A 27495-nucleotide genomic window follows, 5' to 3' on the forward strand; every position below is an offset into this window, starting at 1 on the left:
CAGGCAGGGGAGCTCCAGAGCCACCACCCTCAGAGGCACATTGGTCTTGAGTACCTGCTGAGCAAGGAAGGTGGCGTATGTCATCACGGTACAACTTGAGTCAGACACCAGGCGGCCTGGGCCCTCTGTCCCCAACTTGCTGTATGATGTGGGTGGTCCCTTTCCGTCCCTGGGACTCAGGTTCTTCCTCTACAAAAAAGGAAAGGGGGCAGGTGGGCAAGATGGCTCTCAGGATCCTTTAGCAATGTGGTTCTAGAATATTTTCTAGAGTCGGGAGGACAGAAGAGGGAGCTAGAGCTTGTGGCTTCACTCCCTGCAGGAGGTCAGGAGAGGCAGGTGGTACGGGGGCTTTTCCGGGCTGGAAACTGGAGGCCTGATCCCAGTCCCCAGTGGCCAGGATGGTGAACTGAGCAAGAGATTTGGCCCCTGTCCCCTGGGGCAGGCAAGGGTGGCCCTCATGTCTCAGCATATTTCACTGCTGGCTTGGGCACCTGAAATCCATGGAGTCAGCATCAGGGGGTGCCCAGCACTTGAGAGCACCACTTTCCTAGTCTCGAGGCTCTCCTTCGTGCTCCAGGCCACCCATCTCCTCACTCCCCTGGCCCCTGCCTTCATCTCTCCAGCTTCAGTGAAACCGTGTGTACAGCCTTGTTCTCAAATTTATAGCAACTGAAAGATGTATACGCTATATATAACATTTATTGAGTACTGTAGTAGTTTATGTGACTTAATATTTAATCTTCCCAATGACCCTATGATGTAAATATCTATTATCACATTTTACAGAAGGAGTATCTGATGCTCAGAGAAGTTGAATGCTTTGCCACAAGTCACACAGCATGTACAGGGCAGAGCCAGGACATGGGTCCGGGCAGACCATTCCTGAGCCCATGCTCGTAACCACCACACTACATCTCCCTCCCCACTTAATGGCATCCCAGAACCTCTGGCTCCTCCGTGATACCATCCCTTCTACAACATCTGTCCATCAGCCAGGGTCTGGAGTACAGTTTTGCTGTTAAAGACACAGTTCCCCAGAATTGATGGTCTTGGGTTCAAATCCTGACAGTACTGTTCACTGGCTGTGTGTCTTTGGGCAAGCCTCACAACCTCACTGAGCCTCACCTTGGGCCTCTATAAAATGGGAATGACAACCAGATCCACCTCATAGCGTTGTTGTGAAGAGTAAATCAAGCGTGCAGACCAGTGGTTCACAAAGTATGGTCCAGGGACCCCTGAAGACCCTTTCAGAGGATCCATGAGGTCAAAACTGTTTTCATTGTAAGACTAAGACCTTCTTTACTCTCTTTCTCTCATGAGTGTACAGTGGAGTTTTCCAGAGGCTGTGTGTCATATTATTTCATAGCAGATTGAACACAGATGCAGTTGTGAGAATCCAGCTGCCCTCTATTAAGCCAGACATTAAAGAGATTTGGAAAAATGTAAAACAGTGCTACTCTTCACCCTAATTATTTTCTGGAATATGGTTATTTTTCATAATCTAGATTTATGTTAGAGTGCTTATCATTATTTTTACATCATTTAATATTTGTTATATGTCTCAATTTCTATTTCTGATACAGTAAACGTTGACAGACATAACCACCATAAACAAAAATCTTTGGGGTTCAGTAATTTTTAAGAGTTTAAAGAGGGTCTTGAGACCAAAAAGTTTGAGAACGGCCATGTGAGTGCAAGGCACTGGCTGCGTTTGTGGAAGGAGGCGCCCTTGACCTTGGACTCACTAACACGCATCATTTTCTGTCTCCAGGGCCGAGTGTCCACTCCTCTGCCTGCCCTGCTGGAGATCATTGCTGAACTGCAGGTGGCTGAACACTGGCCAAGAGAGACATGGTTCCACAAAGGTTGGTTGCTCTGTGACCCTGGACTAGACCTTGAGACACTTTCAGCTTCTCCCTTCTCCACATGAAGGACAGGCATGGTCAACCAAGCAAGTTTCTCAGGTACCTTAAACTGGTGGATCAAGTGTGAACAGTAAGTCCTAAACCTGCCAGCCTGGAGGCTGGAGCTTGAGAACCCCAGTGGGAACGCACAATCCGCCCCCGGCTTGGAGAGGTGAGATTCCCTATAGCAAGGTCAAGAGACAGGATGTGACTGTGGAGAAAGCTCTGCACTGGGGTCACCTGGTCGCAGTTTCCAACCCCTGCAAACTCTGGTACAGGACCCGCGGCCTCACGGCACCTCAGTGATGGCATCTGTGAAGTGGGAAGGTTGAACGCTTGCAGCTGATGTTCCCTTGGGAAGCCCTAGGCGTGCAGGCCTCCTTTTCCCTTGGTCTCCTCACCTAGAAGGCAGCAGGGTGCAGAGGTGAGAACACAAACAGGAGGAAGAGCTGAATTGGGAGCTGCATGGCCTAATCCAGGCTCTGCCAACTTCCCAGGTGACCTCAGGCAAGTCCCTGCCCCACTCTGAGCCTCGACTCCCAGGAATTTAACATAGGCACAGCCTGATGGAGCTCAGAGTTGGCTTCTGCTACCCTGTAAATCTGATGGCTGGTTGGAGATTCGGCAGGCACTGCACTCTCAGGACCTCATATCCCAGCTGAAATGCCATCCCCCAACATCCTTGTCCTTCTCCAGACGGCCAGGCTGTTCCCCAGTCACTCAACAAACCTTTATTCAGCACCCACTGTCACCAAGCCACAGGGCTGACTGGAGCCCAGATATTTTCACTTCTTTGTATTCCATTCTACTTAATCAGGATTCCAGGAACATTCACTTGGGGCCCAAGGCTGGGCTAGAGATAAGAGAAATGAAAAGTGTGATCTTTGTCTTATAATGAGCCTGGGACCTCACTAGGAGAGGCCTTGTTCATTCATGCATTTATACATTCATTCATTCAATAAATATTTATTGAGCACCTACTCTGCACAGAGAAAAGGTCCTGTGCTATGAAGAAAGCAGACACAGGCCCTGCCCTCATGGAAATTATAGTTTAGCAGAGGAAGCAGACACTAAATAACTAAACACTCAAGTAAGGTATTATTATACATTCTGATGATTTCCATAAAAAAATGGAATGAGATGGAATAGTAGGAAAGGTATTTCGGGGGGATTATGAACAGCTGTTATTAACCCAGACCTTGAGGACAGTGGCATCAGCATGTAAGTTTATTTTCTTCTCATAATGAGAAGTCTGGAGGTAGGGGCTGCTGGTGTTGGTTCAGCAGTTCAGGGATGGGGGCCTCGGTTGTACCTCATGTTCCCAAGATAGTTACTGGAGTGTCAGCCTTCACGTGCGTATTCCAGACAGAAAGCAGGAAGGATGGAAGAGCAAAAGGGCACACCTAGGTTCTCTATCTCCTTTTAAGGAGCCTTCTCAGAAATCCACACAATCTCTGCTTATATCTCACTGGCCAGAATATGGTCACATAGCACAGCTGGCTGGAAAGGAGGCTGGTAAATGAAGACTTGAGCTGGGCATCCTGAATGAATTAAGAATTCTGTAAGAATTAAAGAGGGACAGGATACTGAGTGGGTCTGTTAGTTTCCTGTTGTCACTGTAACAGAGGACCACAGGCTTGGTGGCTTTAAACAACTGACATTTATTCTCTCACAGTTCTGGAGGCCAGAAGTCCAAAATCAGTATAACTGGACTGAAATTAAGATATTAGCAGGGCTGCACTGCCCCTGGAGGTTCTAGAGGAGAATGCATTCCTTGCTTCTCCCAGCTTCCGGCGGCTTGTAGCCACATCACTCCAGTCTTCAAGGCCAGCATCTTCAAATCTCTCTCTGCTTCATCTTTGTATTACCTTCTCTTTGTATGTGTGTCTCCCTCTGCGCCTCCTTCCACAAACGCAGCCAGTGCCTTGCACTCACATAGCCGTTCTCAAACTTTTTGGTCTCAAGACCCTCTCTTATAAGGATATATTGGATTGCATTTAGGGCCCTCCCCGATAATCCAGAATAATCTCCCCATCTTGAGGTCCTTAATTTAATCAATCTGCAGCTGTTGCCCTTTTTCCGATTAAGGTAATATTCATAAGTTCCAGGGATTAGGCCCTGATTTCTTTGGTGGCCATTTCTCAGCCTACCATATAGTAGGTGACATCGGTTTCTATTCCCAGGGACTTCATTTAAACTGAGGAGTCAGAGAAGTCCTCTCCAAAGAAGAGATATTGCACCTGAGATGGAAAGGATGCATGGGAGTTAGCCTGGGGAAGTGTGGGGGAAGAGTGTCTTAGAGAGAGGGAACAGCATGTGCGAAGGCCTGAGGTGATAAAGGGTTTGCCATATGGCAGTGGGGCTGGAGGGCAGCAGAGAGAGATGACCTGGGGCCCAGGAGCCCGGCAGCCATCGCAGGGATTTTTGTCTTTATTCTACTTTTTTTTTTTTTTTTTTTTTTTGCGATACGCAGGCCTCTCATTGCTGTGGCCTCTCCCGTTGTGGAGCACAGGTTCAGCGGCCATGGCTCACGGGCCCAGCCACCCCGCGGCATGTGGGATCTTCCCAGACCGGGTCACGAACCTGTGTCCCCTGCATCGGCAGGCGGACTCTCAACCACTGTGCCACCAGGGAAGCCCTATTCTACTTTTAAGAGATCACTCAAGCAGCTGTATGGAGACTAAGGCTGTTGCCATAATCCAGGTGAGAAAGTGTGGCAGCTTGGCCAGGGCCATAGCTGGGGGTTGGGTCAGAGAGGGCAAAGGGCTTGGTGAGAGATTGTATAGGATGGTGCTGCAGCCTTGATACTGGACCAGAAGGATCCAAGGCTTTCTCAAAAGAAAAAAAAAAATTCCTGAGTTTCTATAGTTGAAAGAGACCTTAGAAACCATTTTCCAGCTGGGGAAACTGTATCCCAGAGAGGGACCTTGACTCGCCCCCTCCATGGGGAAAGAAGAGCAAAACGGGGACATAAATTCATTCAACCATGCAAAGAGGAAGAGGCCAGAGAGTGGGCCCATGAAGCCCTGAGAGTTTTCCTGCAGGAGGTGGACGTTTGATCAGATCCGGATAGAAAGAGGGAAGGGACAAGGGGGCCTTGTGATAGAGCTTCGTTTCTTCTGGGTTTCAAGTCTTGCCTTTTCCTTCCAGCTTGGGAGCACTTTGGGCAGGGGATGTATTTGAGACTATTTACCAAACCCAGGAGTTGTATGCAGGGCAGGGTAGTGTGAAGGTCACAGTGGAGAGCCCGTGACCTCGGACAAACCCTTCTGTCTCTGAACCTGTTGCCCCATCCATGAAATGGGGTAACAACAGAGCCTACAAGACAGGATTGTTCTGAGGATTTGGTGAGGTAAAGAATTAAATCCAGGGGTGGATTTACAGAGAAGCGAATGAAGCTTAAACTTCAGGGGCCCTCACTTGCCCTGCCACTTCCCCTGGAAGGGGCCCTGGAAATGTGTCCACACAATGATCAAAGGGCGTGTGGCCAAAAACATAGGACGAAATATAAGAGAGCTGTGTCAAACGGTTAATTCATAAAGTGTTACTTTATTTCTCTGAATTTTGTGATGTTTATGGAATTGGTAGTTGTTTTTTATTTTTCGGACGTGCTTTGCTGTTTGCAGTATCTTACTTCCCCGACCAGGGATTGAACCCGGGCCAATCGGCAGCGAAAGCACCGAGTCCTAACCACTGGACCAACAGAGAACTCCTGGTAGGTTTTTACAATTTGCTATTTGCTGTGCTTTCTTTTCACGGGCTAAGTAAACATTCGTGTTGTGCTAATTTTGTATTTATAATTTGGATTTTGTACTCTTTTTCCTAAAGAAGCCTGCTAAGATCATGTGAGGTTCACCAAACCTGTGCCTGTTGGCTGGGTGGCACTCACTGTCCTAATCTGCCCACTGGTGGGCTGAGTGGGGCGTGTTGCTAGCAGACCCGCCTGGTTTGGAGCATGTAGGTGAGCAAAGAGCAGGTGCCAGGGACCCTTTCTCTCGCCACCTTCAGACTCTCTCCCCAGGAGTGAGCTCCATGAAGGCAGGGATCTCTTCTTACCCTCACCAGACCTGCTCCACTCACCACAGCACCTGGCACGTGGCAGGCCTTCGGTCCAAAGGAGGTGAACGAGCAAACACGTGACAGATGAATGAAGGGTGCTGCTGCGTGGCTCCTGGGCAGGGCTGACCCTGGACCAAGGACCCGCGGGCTGATTCAGAGGGATGAGAGGATGAGACAGCTGTGGCCTTGGCCTTGGCTGAGGAGAAGAAAAAGTTCTACCCCCATCACTAAGCCACAAAAACGCCTCTCCTAGAAGGGCCACTACCCTCCCGACCATATGCCACTGGGACCTGAGCAAGAGCTCCTTTTCCCCCTGACCTTGGGCTGAACTTCAAACTCTGAGCAGGCCACCCGCTGGTTCTCAGGGCACAGGGTGGGCAGAGAGCAAATTGCTCGGGAAGTGATGCGGGAACTGACATAGGTTATTTAACCTTTCTGGACATCAGGTTCTAGGAGGTGTGTAACTCTGAGCAAGTTACTTCACCTTTCTGAACCTCAGCTTCCACATCTGCGAAAGGGGGCAGTAAACATATGTAGCTCATAGGGTTGTGGTGAGGATTAAGTGGGATAGCCCCATAAAGCATTTAGCACAAGACTTGGTATGTAGTAAGGGCTCAATAAATATCAGTTATTATTATTCCTTCTACTTATTATTCCCAAATGCCAGTCTGAGAAGTTTTCTTTGATTCAAGGTGAAATGAGAAAAATAAATTATGGATGGAAAGCTTAATTTATTAATATCTCTGTTTTCTTCTATTTATCTTTTTTTCCAAATCCCAATTAATGTATTAATTTTACAATAAGAAAAAAGGAGCAAAAGTCATATATAAATTAGAAATACCACACACATGATAAACATATATATATATATAAATATATATATATATATATGACAGCAATTTTTTCTCTGGGTGGTGAAAATAGGGGTGAGTAGTTTATTCTGTTCATGATAAATTTTCCAAATGTTTTGTAATGAGTATGTGTTTCTTTTACTAAATAAGTTATTGGAAAACGAGAACAAAATTTTATTCAGCTCTCTATTCTGAGAGTGTGTCCTTCCCACTAATTTCATGTTAAAAATGTTCCTTCTTTTTATGAAATCATGGTCAGAATAGATAATTCAGTTTTCTTAAAACCCATTGTGGGCAAAATTTAAAATGGACATCCCTATCCCCCATTTTTTTTCCTGAAATTTTACTGGTCTGTGATAACCACCCACCATTCTAGATCAATGACCTTATTTGAGAGATGAGGAAACTGAGACCTAAGAGGCCAAGCAAGCTTTCCCCTTTTTCATTCTAAAAACGTAAGAAATACAAACAATAATATCACAGGCATCCAAGTCTTCCTACTCAGAATTGACAGCTACTAAAAGTTTATTATATGTGCTTATCCTGTGTTTTTTTTTTTTTTTTAACATCTTTATTGGGGTATAATTGCTTTACAATGGTGTGTTAGTTTCTGCTTTACAACAAAGTGAATCAGTCATACATAAACATATGTTCCCATATGTCTTCCCCCTTGAGTCTCCCTCCCTCCCACCCTTCCTACTGTGTGTTTATTTTAAATTACAACTAGAGTTGAAGCCCCACTTGTTTCCTTCATTCTCTGTCTCAGCCCCTCCACCCCACTCCCCCAACCCCCAAACCCCACCAGCACTGTCATATGCAGCACATGCATCAAAGACCAATATGTGTAGTAGTGTTCAGTGTATGTGTTTCAAAGTTACATAAATGGTATCAGACTGCACATATCATGCTGCCACTTGCTTTTTCTCCCCACTCAACATCGTATTTTCAAGGTACATCTGTATAAATATAAACACTCTTTATCATTTCTCTTTAGTATTTATATAAATACTACAGCTCTATATACCTGGCTGGTATAACCATTTCACTTTGAAGCACATTTAGGTTGTTTCCAGATGACTTTCCAAGGTCACACAGGAGTCAAATGCCCTTTCCACTGCCGAAGAGCACAGACACACAGTCACTCCATGGCTGATACAGTTCAGAATACAGAGCTCCACCCGTAGTCACCCCCGGTCCATCTCCCTGGACCCACACTTCTCTGTTCTCCTTACCTCCTGGAGCCCCAGAGATTCAGGGCCAACTCAGCTTCACAGTGTGAGTAAAGAGGGTTGCGAAGTAAGGGTCTTTATTCCAAGACAGAAGGCAAAGACACACTTGGGCGCTTCTGGCCTGGACTCAGTTGTTCCAAAGCATGGTTCTGATCGTCAGACTCCTTCTAAATGGTCAGCAGAAGAAAAGGCCTGTGGTGGTCGTCAGTGCTGTTCACCAAATATTCTCGTTCTCCCTGCTCAGGGCACACAGCAGGATGTACATCTCTGCAGAGTTACGCATGCCTACGTGACTTGCTTTGTCAAAAAAAAAAGTGAGAGGAAGTAAGCAGTCATTTCCAGGTGGAAGCTTTAGGAGCCAGTGTGCAAATGACTGCATTCTGTCTTGCCTCCTGGAATGGCTCGTGGCAGTATTCAGGTTGGTAGCTGCTCTATCAGCTTAGGGCCTGGAGTAAGGACAACACAAAACAGAGCCCCTGGGCTTCCCTGGTGGTGCAGTGGTTAAGAATCCACCTGCCAACGCAGGGGACACGGATTCGAGCCCTGGTCCAGGAAGATCCCACATGCCACAGAGCAACTAAGCCCGTGTGCCACAACTACTGAGCCCGCATGCCTAGAGCCTGTGCTCTGCAACAAGAGAAGCCACCGCAATGAGAAGCCCGTGCACTGCAATGAAGAGTAGCCCCCGATAGCCGCAACTAGAGAAAGCCCGTGCACAGCATCAAAGACCCAATGCAGCCAAAAATAAATAAAAATAAAATAAATAAATTGAAAAAAAACAAAAACAGAGCCCGTCACAGCCCCACAATGGGTATCTTAAGCCACTGTCTTGGGGTTGTTTGCCACTGCAGCATAACCTGGCCAATCCTGTCTGTTACAGGGCTGTGTCTGGGGAGCCCCTGTTGCTGTGAACCTGTCCTTCTGTTAAACGTGTGTTTGCAGACTCCAAGCCCTCTGATTTCCCAGGAACGTGCTGTAGAGGAAACACAGGTACTCCTTGGGGGCCCTATTGGAATAAAGAACTTCAGCAGTGAGAAAGCAAGGGATTCTCAATCCTTATAAAAGGCACTCTGTTAGACAACAGAATGATAGCCTGAAAGTGTCATTTCCTAGCTGATGTGCTTGGGCTGGTGGAGGATTGAACAAGGTACATACGTCAGTTACCTGGCACAGCCCCTGGTACGTGGTGAGCTCTGGGCAAATGCCTGGGCAGCAAAGATGCTCCGTGAAGCCTCATTGTTAATGGCAAAGAATTAGAAACTAAGTATCTAACAATAGGGGAAATAGTTTAATTATGCAGTGTCCATGTACTACTAAGCAGCCAAAAAGAGGGGAAAGGGGAAGGAGGTAAAACCATGTATTGTCCATAATTACAGACTATCAGGTGAAAAACGCAAGTTATCCAACAGTTTGGTTGGAGACAGACAGACTTGGGTTTGAGTCTCAGCTCTCATAGCTGTGTGTCTTAACTGCTCTAAGCTTCAGAGACTGACAGTATTAGGAGCTCCATAAATGTGAGCTATTGTCAGTACTTTACTGTTATCACTATTAATAACAAACCTATGGGTGAACATTGGCAGAGTACCTGACTCCTTTTATCATCACTCTGTCATCCAGTATTTCATCGACCCAATGACCCTGTGAAGTTGATCTTAATCCATTTTATACGTAAAGACACGGAGGCTCAGAGAAGTTAAGCCAACTGCCCAGTCCCCAAATCATTAATAGGGGAGTCAGGATTTGAATCCAGTTCTGCCTGGTTACAAGGTTCATACTCCTTAGCCACTGCACCCTGCTGGCACCTGGAGCAGATAACACACTTTCAGTGTCATGGGATCATAGCTCTTTATTTCTGATGGAGTCAACCTGGGACACTGCTGGAACCACACCCCCAAGGGGACCCCACAGGCAGGTCCAGATAAAATGAAGCCATTGGATGAGCAGCTCTCAACTCTTTGGTGTTCGCAGCCCAGTTTGAATACTGGATTTGATTTGAAATCCAGAGTCTTCCATACAGTAGGAAACAAATGGGCAATGATGACCACTATGATAGCCTGCCTCCAAGATGGCCCCATGATCTTCACCTCCTGGTATTCACGTCCTTGTGTGTTGCCCTCGCACACTGAGAAGGGCTGACCTGTGTAAGCAACAGGTTATTCAGGAAACAATGTTGTGTGACTTCTGAAGCTAGGTATAAAAGACAACGTGGCTTCCATCTTGCTGTCCCTTGCTCCGGGGAAAGCCTACCTCCATGGTGTGAGGACACTCAAGCAGCCCTATGGAGAGGTCACATGGTGAAGAACTGAGGCCTCCCGCCAACAGCCATGTGAATGCGCCATCTTGGAAGCAGATCCCCCAGTTCCAGTCAAGCCTTCAGATGACTTCAGACCTGGCTGACATCTAGACTGCAACTTCATGAGAGACTCCAAGCCATAGCCTACATAGCTAAATCATTCCTGCATTCCTGATCCACAGGAACTACAAAATAATATTTGTTTTAAGCCACTCAGCTTTGGGGTTATTTGCTACATAGCAATAAATACACCATCATAGTACAATGAAAAACAATGCCTTGAATATCTTTAAAAGAAAACAAAACAGTTACCAGATGACTCTCTGTCCCCTTTGGCACATGTGTCGGAAGAACTAACCCTTCCACAAAGGCCATCCTCTCTTATATACTCACCTGGCCTTGTTCTCACAGCTTCTGGTAAACACACCATCTTTCTTTGGCACCAGCTTTAAAATGGGCCTCCCATCTGTCCTGTGACTTGTAGCAAGTTAACACCTTTCTGTACCTTCCTACAATCCAATTCAAACAAAAAGCACTGGAACAATATACACCATGGCTTGTAACAAAAATAAACTTTATGCGCTAGTAAAAGCTTGGCAACTCCTCTTAGAGGTCATGAGACCACAGCCCACTATGTTAGGTGATTTCATCAAAAGCTGAAAAAGGAAACTTCACCCATTTTGAGCCAAACCCCTCCTTCTGTTCCGACCCTCACTGCCTTCTTCTCTGGGCCTCTCAAATTCCCCGGGGACCCCTCAGCTGGAGAGGAGCCCTTCCTTCCTACGGTAAAATCTGCTTTCAGTGGAGAAGCTCAGGGCAGTGAGGCTTTGCAGTAACAACACTTTGGTTCTGGTTCATTTTACCTCTGTCACCTTGGGTAAGTCACTTACCATTGTACCTGAACTTTCTCTTCCCTGCTGAGGCTAACAACAGCACCTTCCTGTAGAGCTGCTGAAGGGATCAAATGAGAAAAGAATTGTGCAGGGCTTAGCACAGTGCCTTGCAATTAGTAACTGCTCATGTGCATTTCATTGTTAATGAAGAATAACAACAGTAATGGTAGCTGTTATTTATTTATTTTTAAACTTTTTTAACATCTTTATTGGAGTATAATTGCTTTACAATGGTGTGTTAGTTTCTGCTTTACAACAAAATGAATCAGCTACATATATACATATGTCCCCATATCTCCTCCCTCTTGCGTCTGCTCCCTCCCACCCTCCCTATTCCACCTCCAGGCGATCGAAAAGCACCGAGCTGATCTCCCTGTGCTACGCGGCTGCCTCCCACTAGCTATCTACCTTACGTAGCGTATATATGTCCATGCCCCCCTCTCCCTCTCTCTCTCTCTCCCTCTCTCTCTCTCTCTCTCTCTCTCTCTCTCTCTCTCTCTCTCTCTCTCTCTCTCTCTCTCTCGCTTTGTCACAGCTTACCCTTCCCCCTCCCCATATCCTCAAGTCCGTTCTCCAGTAGGTCTGTGTCTTTATTCCTGTCTTACCCCTAGGTTCTTCATGACATTTTTTTTCCCTTAAATTTCATATATATGTGTTAGCATACGATATTTGTCTCTCTCTTATTAAGGGCTTACTACAGGCCTAGCATCTTTTAGTGTACTACTGTCTCATTTCATCCTGCCAGATTGGGCTTCTTAAGATCCCCATTTTCAAAATGAGGAAAGCTAAGGCACAGACAGATGAAGTGCCTTGCTCAAGACCACACAGGTGCAGGCGATGAGGCAGCAGAACCCTTACCCTTGACCACGTGGCTCTGCAGCCTCCCAAGAGGACCGGATATAGGACCCTGTAAATATCAGGAATACTGCAGGGATTGGAGACTAGGAGAGATGGTGCAGCGAAGGAACACATAGCTAAGAGGCAAAGAGAGTTTCCTGAGTGGCAGAGTCAGGCATGACTCTGTGGAAGCGGAAGGCCTCTGCAGGTGTTATCACTTGTGTCTTGTCTGTAACTGGAGTCTGGACCTGGACATGTGCTCGTCCTGCTGATGGCTCTGCCTCGCCCCTCCTGAGCACCTGCTCTGGCCACAGCATAGCAGGTGCTCATTAAAATTGGGTTCTGCTGGTGGAAAAAGTCAGGCTGTTTTATTTGCAAAGTTGAAACAGCATAAATATGAGAGCGTTACCTGGGACCAGCTTTGGCCCAACTCTGTAGCACTGATTCCTCACTGAACCAGCAAGCAAACTTGCAGAACCAGCATCGTCTACAGCTTGGGGCCCTCTTCTTCCTGGCTCTGACCCAGGGAATCCCTGTGACTCAGATGATAATAATAAGAGCCGTGGAGGTGCTGAGCCCTGTGCTTTCTGTGGCTGGGACTCAGAGAGGTTGAGTTGTTGGATAAGGTGGCCCAGCTAGTTAACATTCTGTTTGACTGAGACAGAGGCCGGGCGCTTCCTGTGTGCAAGTGAGGATCACTGTGAAAGGAGAGGGACTGCTGAAGCCACCGGACAGGGTGCAGATGGTGCAGCCCTTCAGAAAACATTTATCCAGGGAGGCAGGATAGTCTAGCGCACTGGTTCTCAATCGTGTGTGTGTGTGTGTGTGTGTGTGTGTGTGTGTGTGTGTGTGTGTGTGTGTGTCATTTTATCCCCAGGGGACATTTGGAAATACCTAGAGACATTTTGGTTGTCACAACTGGAATGGGAGGTGCTACTGGCATCTAGTGTTCAGAGACCAAGGATGATGCTGAACATCCTACAGTGCACAGGGCAGCCCCACAGCACTGAACTATCAACTCTCCGGCCCCAAGTGTCAGTAGTGCCGAGATTGTGAGACCCTGCCTGGTCTAGCAGTTGAGAGGGCATGCAGCCCTTGGAGTTGGAGGCACCCTTACTAGCTGTGTAACCAGGAACAGGCACTTTACCTCCTCAGTGGCCCCCTCTGTAACATTGGGGATATTAAGCTGAGCCAATGCCTGTTCACAGCTTTTGGGGGACAGGCACACAGTAAGTGGTCCATAATGTTGCTTTTTTTTTTTTAATTGGAGTATAGTTGATTTACAATGTTGTGTTAGTTTCAGTTGTACAGCAAAGTGATTCAGTTATATATATTCATATATTCATTCTTTTTCAGATTTTTTTCTCACGTAGATTATCACAGAATATTGAGTTCCCTGTGCTATACAGTAGGTCCTTGTTGGTTATCTATCTTATACATACTAGTGTGTGTGTGTTAATCCCAAGCTCCTGATATAGCCCCCTGCCCCACATTTCCCCTTTGGTAACCGTAAGTTTATTTCGATATCTGTAAGTCTGTTTCTGTTTTGTAAATAAGTTCATTTGTATCATTTTAAAAAAATTAGATTCCACATATGAGTGATATATGATATTTGGCTTTCTCTGTCTGACTTCACTTAGGATGATAATCTCTAGGTCCATCCATGTTGCTGCCATTGACATTATTTCATTCTTTTTTATGGCTGAGTAATATTCTATTGTATATATGTACCACATCTTCTTTGCCCATTTCTCTGTCAGTGACATTTATGTGGCTTCCATGTCTTGGCTATTGTAAATAGTACTGCAATGAACATTGGGGTGCATATATCTTTTTGAATTATGTTTTTCTACAGATATATGCCCAGGAGTGGGACTGTTGGGTCACATGGTAATTCTATTTTTAGTTTTTTTTGGTTTTTTAAATAAATTTATTTATTTATTTATTTTTGGCTGTGTTGGGTCTTCGTAGCTGCGTGTGGGATTTTCTCCAGTTGCAGTGAGTGGGGGCTACTCTTTGTTGCGGTGAGCGGGCTTCTCATTGTGGTGGCTTCTCTTGTTGCGGAGCACGGGCTCTAGGCATGCGGGCTTCAGTAGTTGTGGCACGCAGGCTCAGTAGCTGTGGCACGTGGGCTCTAGAGCACAGGCTCAGTAGTTGTGGCGCACGGGCTTAGTTGCTCCACAGCATGTGGGATCTTCCCAGACCAGGGCTTGAACCCGTGTCCCCTGTGTTGGCAGGCAGGTTCTTAACCACTGCACCACCAGGGAAGCCCCTATTTTTAGTTTTTTAAGGAACCTCCATACTGTTCTCCATAGTGGTTGTACCAATTTACATCCCCACCAACAGTGTAGGAGAGTTCCCTTTTCTCCACACCCTCTCCAGCATTTATTGTTTGTAGACTTCTTTTTATTTTATAAATTTATTTATTTTAGTTATTTATTTTTGGCTGTGTTGGGTCTTTGTTGCTGCGCACAGGGTTTCTCTAGTTGCCGTGAGCGGGGGCTACTCTGTTGCGGTGCGCGGGCTTCTTACGGCGGTGGCTTCTCTTGTTGCAGAGCACGGGCTCTAGGCTCACGGGCTCCAGTAGTTGCAGCACACAGGCTCAGTAGTTGTGGCTCTCAGGCTCTAGAGCACAGGCTCAGTAGTTGTAGCGCACAGGGCTTAGTTGCTCTGCAGCATGTGGGATTATCCTGGACCAGGGATCGAACCCTTGTCCCCTGCATTGGCAGGCAGATTCTCAACCATTGCGCCACCAGGGAAGCCCTATTGTTTGTAGACTTTTTGATGATGGCCATTCAGACCAGGGTGAGGTGAAACCTCATTGTAGTTTCGAGTTGCATTTCTCTGATAATTAGTGACGTTGAGCGTCTTTTCATGTGCTTTTTGGCCATCTGTATGTCTTCCTTGGTGAAATGTCTGTTTATATACTGTTGCTATTGTTAATGACCGAGGGCATGCCTCTGCAGAAGAGCACTGACAAGGTAGACAGCGAGGAGGCCACAAGAGAAGCAGACTTGAGAGGGTGGAGGCCCTGACGACCTGGAGGACGACCTGTTCTGGCATTCAAGGTCACCGTGTCTTGCTTCAGCCTACATTGCTCACCCTGCCTTCCACTGCTCTGGATGGTCACTGGGCCAGGACACCCGGAGCTTTTCCTACTTCCACAGTCCCCACCCTCTGAGGACCTCCTCCTCCAAGAGGTACCTTGACCAGCCCAACCCTTAAGAATCACCTGGCCCTTATCACAGACTGAATCAATAGGCTGGCTATAGAGATACCCAGACTCATTACAGTCATATCCACTCAGACTTGGAAAAACACACCTGTTCTCATCTGAACACACAAGCAACCTCAAGGCACACCCCAGCCCTGGCCACAGACTCACAAATGTATTCCCATACACTCACGAACACACATACACAACCATAATGCAATCTCACCAAGGCACATGGAGTCCCATACACATACACATACACACACACACACACACACACACACACCACTGGCACACAATAGCAATACATATGCAAGTACATGCTGTCACACCCACAAACCCACAAATTCATGTCCATACACCTATGTACATGCAAGCTCAGGAAAGCCCATAGATCTCATATATATACACACTTGTTTAACATTTAGGCATATAAAAGTATCTGTACATATACACAGAGACACGTTCTGAGCACACATGCTCATATACAGCTATCAATGTGCTTATATCTATAAGCATACATATGCATACATACAAGATACACATACAGGACTTCCCTGGTGGTGCAGTGGTCGAGCATCTGCCTGCCAGTGCAGGGGACACCAGTTCAAGCCCTGGCCCGGGAACATCCCACATGCCTTGGGGCAACTAAGCCCGTGTGCCACAACTACTGAGCCTGCGCTCTAAAACCCGCCAGCCACAACTACTGAGTCCATGAGCCACAACTACTAAAACCTGTGCCCCTAGAGCCCGTGCTCCACAACAAGAGAAGCCACCACAATGAGAAGCCCACACACTGCAACAAAGAGTAGCCCCGCTCACTGCAACTAGAGGAAGCCTGCACACAGCAACGAAGACCCAATGCAGCCATAAATTAATTAATTAATTAATTTAAAAAAAGAGATACACATACAGACTCCTATACATCCTCCCAAACACACACACAAAGACATTACAACAAAAAGAAAACCTGTCCTCTCTACGCACACAGATATGCTCCTGTAGCACATTTCGTTCATTCATCAATTCATTTATATTTTTAAAAATTGCTAAGGAAACTTCCTTGGGCCACCTTCCAAATTCAACCTTGCATTATAGCTACTGTGTAGCCCAGCAGAATGTACCAGTAGATCATTTCTCCCTTTAAATTTCCACTTGTGGGTAGGCGATGTGGATTTTCTCTCTGCCTTGCAAGACCCGGGTTAGCAGGGCCCCGGCTCCCTCATCTCCGTCCCTTTCTAACTACCCAGTGCTCCAAGGCCTCCACAGGGAGGGAGGTGATCACTAAGGGTCCGTGTCTAAAGGTGCCTTTCCCAGCACTAATCCAACCGCGGCAGGGGTGGGTCCGCGGGTGTGGCTAGGAACCGCGTGCCAACAAGGACACTCCGGGATGGGGGATGAGTGCTGGAAGCTCAAGACCTTCCCTTTGGTGCCTCCCCCACCTCACCGCCCCCACCCCCCACTCCGCTCTTCTCAGGCCCGCCAGCACCCACCCAGCCCTAAGTCGTCTGGCTGCGAGCGGGAGGACGCGGGGGCTGGGCTTTCGGCCTCCCCTCCCCCTCCCTTCCTCCGCCTCCCTCCCTTTCCCCTCTATCCTCCTTCCTCCTCGCTCCCCTCCCTCCTCCGTTGGCCCGGCCACGCCCGCCCCTTCCCCTCCCCCGCCTCCTTCCCCTCCCCTCCCTCGTGGCTCAGGCTGCCCGAGGCTGAATCATCGCCGCGGACGCTGCCCGGAGAGCTGGCGAGCAGGTAGGGAGATTGTGAAGAAAGCGACCCTGTGCGACCTGTGACCGCCACCACGAACAAGGCTGAGTCCCGGCGCATGGCCCTCTCCCCGAGAGGCCTGAAGAGGCACGGACAGGGCCCAGGATCGCGATGGGGAGGAGCGACGGGCCCCGGAAGGCGCTGATTCCGCCTCCCTTACAGCAGCATTTTGAAGAGCTGCACATAGGATGCAATCTAAGCGTAACATTAGGTGGCATCCAGGCCAGGCATCTCAAACTGGCGGCCCACGGGCAGGTTTGGCCTGCACCTGATCTTTATTTGGCCTACACAGTGTTGTTTGTTTAGGTTTTAGCCAGATGCCAGTGTTTAAACACCACAGGATATTTCATAGGGGGGAAGTCTGATTCCCAAGTCTTGAAAAATTAGAATATATGTCAACACTGGGCCAGTATTTCCCATGACAACAGTAGCGTCCTGCTGAGTGGAGCTGCTTCTTTAGTCAAGGCATTGCGTCCTCGAATTCCCCACATTCCCCACTACTCCTTCCTTTTTCACCTAAGCCATTGAACTTGCTTTCTGTTACCTGTGAAGCCCCTGATTTAGCGATTCCTAATCTATCTAGTCCATGCTACTAATTTCTCAGATGGGAATGAGGAAATGGAGGTGGGAGTTTCCCAGTCACACCACATGTGGCCTAAATGCAGAAGGAGAATCCAGCTTTCCCTCACCTACCAATCTTCCACCAAACCATTTTGCTTCCTTTGGAATGCAGGCTAAGGAAAGGAATTGGCTTGTGAAAAGTGGGTCCCAGGAAATGATCTGGAGATCAGGGTGGACGCCAAATAGAAGATTTTCTGGAACAGAAAAAACCAGAGAAGGGTACAACTTCAGATTCCTTTCTATATCAGGGCAGATCTGTACTAAGGAATTGAGCAGAAGTAGAGTGTACAGCAGCCTGACACTGGAGGTGATGGTAGCTTCTCAGGATCTTTCCCTTGGAGTTGGAGTGGAATACAGAACTAGGGTAAGTGGATGGATGGCACAGTTGGCAATTCTGGCAAATTTGGTTATAAGAAGTTGTTTTCAAGTCACTGGAAACTTGGCCTTTGAGATACTAGACTGTTGTATAAGGGTTGCAAAGACAGTGTGCCAGCTTGCTTGGATTATTCTCTAGTGTAGGGCTTCTCAGTCTGGAATGCACATGATTTTTGTAAGAGGAGAATTGATTCACTAGGACGGTGATGGAACTGAAGCTCCTACGTTTCTGACAAGCTTCCAGGTGATGCCAATGCTACAAGCTCCCAGACCTCTCTTTGAGTAGCCAGGCTCTGAACTCCTCGTGCCTTCTGTTTATTTGCAAGGGTCTTTGTTACAAGGCAGCCAAGAGGAAGGGCTCAGAATCAGAGACCTGGAATCCCAGCCCACCTTTTAATAGCCAGGTAACCTTGGGCAGGCTGCTCATCCTCTCTGCGCCTCCATTTTCTCATCTGCTCAGTTGGAATCAAAGAATACTTACTTGCTTAGGAGGATAGGGAAGGAAGAGTGAACCGGACATGTGGCCTCACCGCAGTGCGTGGCTCATGGTAGGAGCTCTGGAAAGGTAGTTTGTGTTATCATGCTCTCTGTGGGATTGCCCATGGGCAGTGACACCCATAAGCAACATGGTCAGGGAGGGGGAAATATGGGACATTTCAGGATGAGGATCGAACCCCTTAATGTGGCCTTACAGGCCCTGGGTGGTATGGTCACTACCCAGCCCACCCTTGCCGCACTCCCTGTCTATCCACACTTCAGCCACACTGGCTGCCTATTAGTAATACATTCTTCAGCTATGGTACTTTCTGTCCTCAGAGGCCTCGTACATGGTGCTCCTCATGCTTTAGCTGCCTGGCCCCTTCTTACCTTCAGTCTCAGCTCCTATTCACTTCCTCAGCGATGCCTTCCTTGATCCCCAAAGTCTTTAAAGTAAGGATTTAGAGGGTGTGTTCTGGTAGAAAGGGAGTACAGGGGACATCTCTTGAGGATGTATATATATATATATATAAAGAGAGAGAGAGAGTTCACTGTTTTTAATAGAGTCTGTGTTTATTTAGAGCAGCTTTTTGGGGAGGAGGTGGTCGGAGGGGAGGAGGAACTAAACACTGCCCCTGTTAGACTACAAAATGCTTCTTCGCAAATTAGAAAAAGGCACAGCATTGGGAATTCCCTGGTGGCCTAGTGGTTAGGATTCCCGGCTCTCACTACCGTGGCCTGGGTTCAGTCCCTGATAGGGGAACTGAGATCCTGTGAGCTGTGCGGCACAGCCAAGAAAGACAAAAGAAAAAGGCACAGTTTGGGCAGGACTGGATCTCCGCTCTCGCCTGCCCTCTCCACCTGTTACCTTTGTGCGGTATACAAACTGTGCAGCCTTAGTGCTAATGCTTCCCTGAGCAGCCTCGTGATGACCAGCTTAATCTTCCTGCCTGGATTAAGTTCCTTTTAGAAACTCTCTTCACTCCATAAAACTCATCACACATCGGAATTAGGTGTCTTGAGAATGGTTAATTTAAAAATACAGTCCCCTGTACTAGACTCTATATTCCATCCAGGCAGAGACTATCCATCTTGCTCTAGGCTGTATCCCCAGTGCCTAGCCTGGTGCCTGTAACAAAGCAGGTGCGCCATAACTATTTGCTGAATATAGTTGACTCTTGAACAACACAGGTTTGAACTGCGTGGGTCCACTTATACCTGAATTTTTTTCAATAAATACTACTGTAGTACTATATGAGCCACAGTAGGTAGAATCTGAGGATGCAGAACTGCAGATAAAGAGGGCAGGTATCAAGTTATATGCGGATTTTCCATTAGAGGGATTGTCAGTGCCCCTAAATCCTGTGTTGCTTGAGGGTCAGCTGTATTTTAGGGGCTCATTATCTACCAAGAGAGGTAGGACTCATCAAAATAACCATTGCACGAGATGGGGACTAAATGTTGCAGCCCCGGGGAGGGAGGTGTCACTTCTAGCTGAGGTCATCTGGGAATGCTCACAAAAGAGGTGGTGTTTCTGCTGAGCCTAACAGAATAGGTGGAGTTCATGAGACCCACATGAGTGCGAGGGTGTTCTTGGCAGTGGGAACAGCAAAAGCAAAGGTACGGAGGGAGAAAAGTTCATTGTGTTCCTTTGACAGGTCACAAATTGTGATCAGCAGACTGGCCAAATGTGTATTGTGAATTAGCTGCTAATATTTAAAAATAAGATTTCACATATAGATCCAGATTTCTCAATTCTCTTGAAAAATTGAAAGATCCCAACAGGCAGCAATTGATTGACATCAAGAAGTGACAGTCCTGGGGCTTCCCTGGTGGCGCAGTGGTTAAGAATTCGCCTGCCAATGCAGGGGACCCGGGTTTGATCCCTGGGCAGGGAAGATCCCACATGCCGTGGAGCAACTAAGCCTGTGTGCCACAACTACTGAGCCTGCGCTCTAGAGCCCGTGAGCCACAGCTACTGAGCCAGTGTGCCACAACTACTGAGCCTGTGCTCTAGAACTCGTGTTACACAACAAGAGAAGCCACCGCAATGAGAAGCCCGTGCACTGCAACGAAGAGTAGCCCCCGCTCTCTGCAATTAGAGAAAGCCCGCGTGCAGCAACGAAGACCCAATGCAGCCAAAAATAAATAAATGAAATAAATTAATTAAAAAAAAGAAGTGACAGTCCCTTTAGAAGGCATATGCTTTTGCTCCCGTTTGCCATAGTACACGCCTTTCCCCGTGGCTTTTTAAAAAATATATACGTATTTATTATTTTTTAAATTTTTATTTATTTTTGGCTTCATTGGGTCTTCGTTGCTGCGTGCGGGCTTTCTCTAGTTGTGGTGAGCGGGAGCTACTCTTTGTTGCGGTGTGCGGGCTTCTCATTGCGGTGGCTTCTCTTGTTGCAGAGCATAGGCTCTAGGCGCGTGGGCTTCAGTAGTTGTGGCACACGGCTCAGTAGCTGTGGCACACGGGCTCAGTAGTTGTGGCTCATGGGCTCTAGAGCGCAGGCTCAGTAGTTGTGGCGCATGGGCTTAGTTGCTCCGCGGCATGTGGGATCTTCCCAGGCCAGGATCAAACCCATGCCCCAGGCAGGCGGATTCTTAACCACTGGCCACACCACCAGGGAAGTCCCCCCCATTGCATTCCTATACCCAGCTCTCTTCGCTCATTTTTGTCCCTTCCTGGCCTGGCTGTGCGGCTGGCTAGCAGACCATTTGATTGGCTTAATGGGAGTTGTAAGGACAGGTGGTTCCCATCTTACAAGTCAAACGCCAGACTAAGGAAGTTGGCCAGTACCCACCCTAAAGGAAACGAGGAGCCATTGAAGGTTTTTGAGCTTCTAGGTTCAGTAAGGCTGTGATGGACTTTAAGAAGATCCACATGGACTGTAAAAAGAGGCACAATAACCCAGAGCAGGGGCATGGATGCCACGGCTTTTTTTTTTTAAACTGGTGAATAACAGGCCTTCTCGTCTAATGAGGTAAGCTCGTAACTGCAGGGATTTCAAGGGTCTTCAGCTCCACAGAGCACAGCCAGGCCCGAGTTCAACAAGAGGACCCTCAGGCAAGGAGGCTGGTGAAGTTCTGGAAACTGAAGGAGTGGGGAGCTCTGCGTGAGGCTTTCAATGAGGAAAAAAAACCCATGGACTGACTCATAGTTGGGGGACAGGTACTTCCAAAAGGTAGAATTTTAATCTTAAAGGTTTCTAATGACTCACACGTAGATGACATCCAACTTGCTTTTGCTTAGCCTTGAATATTTGCAAATACATTATTTTGCTTTAAAAATAATTGTACTTTTCTTCTGTTTATAAAAATAATATATCCTCACTAGGAAAAAATGGAAAATGTAGAAAAAGGAAATGAAAATAATAATCACCAGTAATCCTACCACCATTATTAACATGTTGGTGGATTTCCTTGTTTATTTTTTCAGTGTATTTATGCTTTTTTAAACAAAGTTGGGGTCACATTTCACATATAACTGATTGCCCTTTTTTGACTAATACTATGACTCTTTCACCATGAGAATGTATTAATGCATCTTCTTATAAAACTTTTAAATAAGGTAAAATTCAGAAAAGAAAAACACTATATATGAGCATTTTTCTGGTTTATGAAATATGCTTTGAAAAAACATTTTGCCTCTTTGTTTCTTCCCATTCTCAAAGTGTGGTCAGGAATCTGACTTTTTTTCATCATGCAAAACAGATACTATCACCCTTATTTTACTGAAGAAAATGAGTCACAAAGATGAAATCATTTACCCCGAATTGATTAGTCAGCAGCTAGTCCAGGGTAAGACTACTAAGCCCCAGGCCTTCTGAGTCTGGCTTAGTGCTGTGAGAGGAGGGGGGATACACAGACTGCGCTTCCCCACTGCCATTACCTTTAGTTTAGAGAATGCCAGCTGTGCTTTATTTTTTAATTAATTAACTTATTTATTTTAAGTTATTTTCTTTTTTTTTAATTTTTGGCTGCACTGGGTCTTCCTTGCTGTGAGTGGGCTTTCTCTAGTTGCGTTGTGCGGGCTTCTCATTGCGGTGGCTTCTCTTGTTGCGGAGCATGGGCTCTAGGTGCGCGGGCTTCAGTAGTTGTGGCACGTGGGCTCAGCATTTGTGGTGCATGGGCTCTAGAGCACAGGCTCAGTAGTTGTGGCACAGGCTTAGTTGCTTCGCGGCATGTGGGATCTTCCCAGACCAGGGATCGAACCCATGTCCCCTGCATTGACAGGTGGATTCTTAACCACTGTGCCACCAGGGAAGTCCCTTTATCTTTTTAAAATATTTTATTTATTTATTTGGTTGCGCTAGGTCTTAGTTGTGGCTCACCAGCTCCCTAGTGGTGGCATGCACACTCTTAGTTGAGGCATGTGGGCTTCTTAGTTGCAGCATGCATGTGGGATCTAGTTCCCTGACCAGGCATCAAACTCGGGCCCCCTGCATTGGGAGAGCGGAGTCTTAACCACTGCGTCACCAGGGAAGTCCCCAGCTGTGCTTTAAATTCTGGGAATCAAGGAGGCTTTAAAGTGAGCACAGTTAATCCGAGTATACTTCGTGGAAGAGGCAGATTTTATGCAGCATCTGGAAGGTTTGTCCAATAAACAGATAAGTCAGTGGCAGGCACCCAAGCCTACTGATTCCCAAGTGAACAGTAATACCGGGCTTTATCTTGTGGCAAGCCTTACTAAGCCCTTGAACACGCTTATGTTATTTAATCCTCACACCCAACTGTGTGAAGCACTGCTATTTTCATTGATTTAAAAATGAAGAAACATGGGGCCTTCCCTGGCAGTCCACTGGTTAAGACTCTGCACTCGCACTGCAGGGGGCACTGGTTCGGTCTCTGGTGGGAAACTAAGATCCCATAGGCAGCATGGCCAGAAAATACAAATTAAAATAATAATAATGAAGAAACAAGCATAGAGCGGGGAGGCCTCACAGCTAGTCAGTACCAGGGCAGAGGTTTGAATGCAGGTATCCTGGCCCCAGAGCAGTTACTGTGTTCCATGCACACACCCTCCCTGCCTGAAGCTTGAAGGTTGAGCAGCAAGGCCCAGGCTTTGTACCACCGCCGTCACTGACAGCTGACGGGTTGTGCTCAAGGGACCGAGGGACGCACAGGCAGTGCCGGGGATGCTGCGCCGTTTTGGGGACTGTGAGACAACAGCCAGCCGGGGAGGGCGCCCGGAGCCCTCCGAGAGGATTCCTAAAGTGGGAAAATATAAATAAAAAATTCCCCGGAGCATTAGGCATCCCGTGGCCATTCCTCAGTGACTGTTTCTTGATTCTTCTTTTGATTCCAAAATAAACTCCAGCCTGAAAGGATAGAATCTACAGGACGACTTGCATTCTAGTCCTGCCTCAGCCACTATCTGTTTGTGTGATCTTGGGCCAGTTACTTTCCCTCTCTGTGTCTCGGGGATTAAAGCTGGTCCTTTCACCTGGTCTTTGCAGTTCACATTCCAGCGCGCTGTGGCCAAAAAAATGCTGGGCCTTAGGGATGACTCGGTGGAAACTGGAGCTGTTCGCCATGTGCAGGGGTGCGTGGGTGCTGCGCCCACCCTGCTTTTGCCCCGCACCCCAGCGTTTGCGTGCGCAGGAAGGCTCTCGGGTGTCCTGGGGAGAGCCCAGCCCAGCCGCATCCCTGGGCAGTGCACTTGGGAGTGAGGACATGCACATGGTTGGAGGCACTTGAATTCCTTCCTAAGATCTCTGCTCCCCAGGGCCCAAGTCACCTGAAGGGGCGCCCAACCTTGGGTCTACTAGCTCAGCCCAGCAGCTCCACTCCACCTTCACCGGGCAGCCGGTGATTCTCAGGCACAGCCATGCCTGCCCCTACGAGGAAACCTTCGCTGGCTCCCCACTGCCCCAGGAATAACATCCAGGCTCCTCAGAATGGCAGAGAAGGCCTGCTTCCACCTACCCCAACCTGCCTCTCCAACTCTTTTGCCGTGTCACCTTAATGTAGAGCTTTGTGGTTTTAAAAGTAGGGGCACCTGGATTCAAATCTCCTGAGTCTTCCTGTTCCTGGCTTTATGATCTTTAGGCAAGTTACCACACATCACTAAACCTTGATTTCCACACCATTAAAATGGGGGTGGTAGCACCCATTCCATAGGACTGTGTGAGAAATTAAATGAATCACTTAGCATGGTTCCTAGAACGTGGTAAACTCTAATAGGCCTTAAGTGCCTGTCCTTATTATTGTAACAATTCTCAGCCTCATTTGGCTACCACCTCCTACTTCCTGAAGCTCAGCACTCTTTCCCAACACTGTCTCCATACCTGGAAAGCCCTTCCCTGTCCCTCTTCTCCACCCAGCAGGCTCCTACACATTCTTTCAAGCCCTATTCAAAAGCATTGCCTGTGAAGACATTTCCCTCCTTCCCACTTCCTTCCTCCTCTCTCTGCTTGTCAGCACTGTATCCCAGGGGCCATGCTTACTGTCACTATGGTGGAACAACCAGCATTACACACCTCTCGGTAGGATGCAGTAGACTACACGACTCCATCTAATTTTGCTCCTGCCAAAAATATTGAGCCTGAACCTAATCAGGTCTTCAGAGCTGGCTTCAGTTTACAAGAATTTCAAGGGGTAGAGGAACACGTCATGTAACCCACAGAGAAGCAATCGGGCAAGTCCAGAATGTGGGACAGTTTATAAGGCAACTGGTGTGATTTCTTCGTAAAAGTTAACATCGTGAAAACAGAACAAAAGCAAATGCACTGGAGGAGGAGGTTCTAGATTCAAAGAGATCCTAGAGTCTAACAAGTAAATGTAAGATGTGATTTTTTTTTTTTTTGCGGTACGCGGGGCTCTTACTGTTGTGGCCTCTCCCGTTGTGGAGCACAGGCTCCGGACTTGCAGGCTCAGCGGCGATGGCTCACGGGCCCAGCCGCTCCACGACATATGGGATCTTTCTGGACCGGGGCACGAACCCACGTCCCCTGCATTGGCAGGCGGACTCTCAACCACTGTGCCACCAGGGAAGCCCAAGGTGTGATTCTTGATTGTATCTTGGCTTGTTTTCTTTTTAAAAAAGCTATAAAGACCAAGTTTTTAGACAGTGGGGGAAATCTGACTATGAAGTGCGTCTTAGATGATATAAGGAAATTATTAATTTTGTGAGGCGTGGTAAGTGCATTGTGGTTATGGAGGAGAATCCTTATTTTTTGGAAATGCATGCTTAAGTGTTTAGGGCTGAAGTGTTAGAGTATCTGCACTAAACTTTAAAATAGTTCAGCCACAAATTTAACATATAATAAGATGAAGTAAATATGGTAAAATGTTGACAGTTGTTGAATCTATGCGATTATATGTAGGTATTCATTTTATAATTCTTCCTACTTTCCAGTATGTTTCAACATTTTCAGAATAAAAAGGTCTTTTTATTTATTTATTTAAAGTTTTCCTTCTCCAGGGCTCCCACAGCAAGCTTTTAGACCTTTATTAAAGAACAAATCACAATATATGGAGGCGACATATGCCAGTGAGTCTTGCCATTCAGATTACAGATTACGAACTCCTGGCAGTAGGATCCAAAGTCTGGATCAACTTTATTTCTCACAGTGTCAAGTTCATAATAAATGCTCAATAAACATTTGTTCAATGAATGAAGACTTTACTCGTGCTACAGTGCACTGTCCATCAATAAACTTACTTGGTAATCTCCAGAATGAAAAGGATAATGACAAAATTTAATCAAGCACTTACTGTGTGCCAGGCTTGGTGCTAAGTCCCTAACATGCATTATCTCATGTAACCCTCACAGCAGTCGGAAAAATATTGATCCCATTTTACACGTGAGGAAACTGATACGCAGAGAGGTGAAGAAACTTGCCCCTAAGATCACTCAGTAATGGCAGAAGCATGTGGTTCTAACCATTACACTATGTTGCCTTGTCCCTCTCTGGCACAATCCTACTGGCACAGGTAATTACGTAGGTACGTGTTTTAGTACCTACATCTGCTGAACTAGGAGCCCTTCAAAGGCAGAGGAAAGAAAACATGTCTACACAAAAACTTGTATACAAATATTAATAACAGCATTATTGAGAATAGTCAAGGAATGAAAACAGCCCAAATGTACATCAACTTGATGAATGGATGAACAAAATGTGGTATATCCACACAATGGAATATTATTCAGCCCTAAGAAGGAATGAAGTACTGATACAGTCTACAACATGCATAAATCTCGAGCACATTACACTAAGCGAAAGAAGCCCATCTCGGGGACTTCCTTGGTGGCCCAGTGGTAGAGAATCCACCTTCCAATGCAAGGGATGCGACTTTGATACTTGGTCAGGGAACTAAGATCCCACATGCTGCGGGGCAACTAAAGCTGTGCACCACAACTGCTGAGCCCACGTGCCTTCGAGTCCACACGCCACAACTAGAGAGGGAAAACCCGCACGACCACAACTAGAGAGAAGCCCAAGCGCCACAACGAAGAGACCGCACTCTGTAATGAAAGATCCTGCGTGCTGCAACTAAGACCCGACGCGGCCAAAATAAATAAATAAATACTTTTTAAAAAAGAAACCCATCTCAAAAGAGCACATAATATATGATTCCATTTAAATGAAATGTCCAGAATAAGCAAATCCATAGAGATAGAAAGTAGAGTAGTGGTTGATTAGGGCTAAGGGGTTGGAGGATTGGGAGGTGATAGCTAAAGGGTCCAAGAATTCTTTTTGAGGTGATAAAAATATTCTACGATTGATTGTGGTGAAGGTTGCACACTCAATATATCAAAAACAATTGAATTTACAATTTAAATGGGTGAATTGTATTGTGTGAGAATTGTATCTCAATAAAGCTGGAAAAAAAAGCAGAGGAAATACCTTATGCACCAGTGAATCTGCCAAGCTAGTTGAGTGGAAAAAGAATGAATGAATGAATGAATGGCTGTTTCCATTGCAAATGACAAAAATCTTCCGTATTTCTGAAGTCTAAAATGAATTTCCTTG

The 27495-nt window shown here is 46.8% G+C and overlaps 2 long non-coding RNA genes across 4 annotated transcripts in view; both read left to right on the plus strand.

Annotated features, from left to right (window-relative positions):
* Positions 1-1856, plus strand: part of LOC137220848 (uncharacterized) — a 65150-nt gene extending 63294 nt beyond the window's left edge. Inside the window, exon 4 of the long non-coding RNA XR_010941814.1 lies at positions 1772-1856. This is a non-coding gene — a long non-coding RNA (uncharacterized lncRNA). The remainder of the gene's footprint in view (positions 1-1771) is intronic.
* Positions 1857-16758: 14902 nt separating this feature from the next.
* LOC137221926 (uncharacterized) overlaps positions 16759-27495 on the plus strand; it is a 55332-nt gene continuing 44595 nt past the window's right edge. For all 3 annotated transcript variants that reach the window (XR_010942209.1, XR_010942208.1, XR_010942207.1), the window contains exons 1-2: positions 16759-17026; positions 17911-18026. This is a non-coding gene — a long non-coding RNA (uncharacterized lncRNA). The remainder of the gene's footprint in view (positions 17027-17910; positions 18027-27495) is intronic.

The sequence above is a fragment of the Pseudorca crassidens genome, chromosome 3, assembly GCF_039906515.1.
Source record: "Pseudorca crassidens isolate mPseCra1 chromosome 3, mPseCra1.hap1, whole genome shotgun sequence".
NCBI lineage: Eukaryota > Metazoa > Chordata > Mammalia > Artiodactyla > Delphinidae > Pseudorca > Pseudorca crassidens.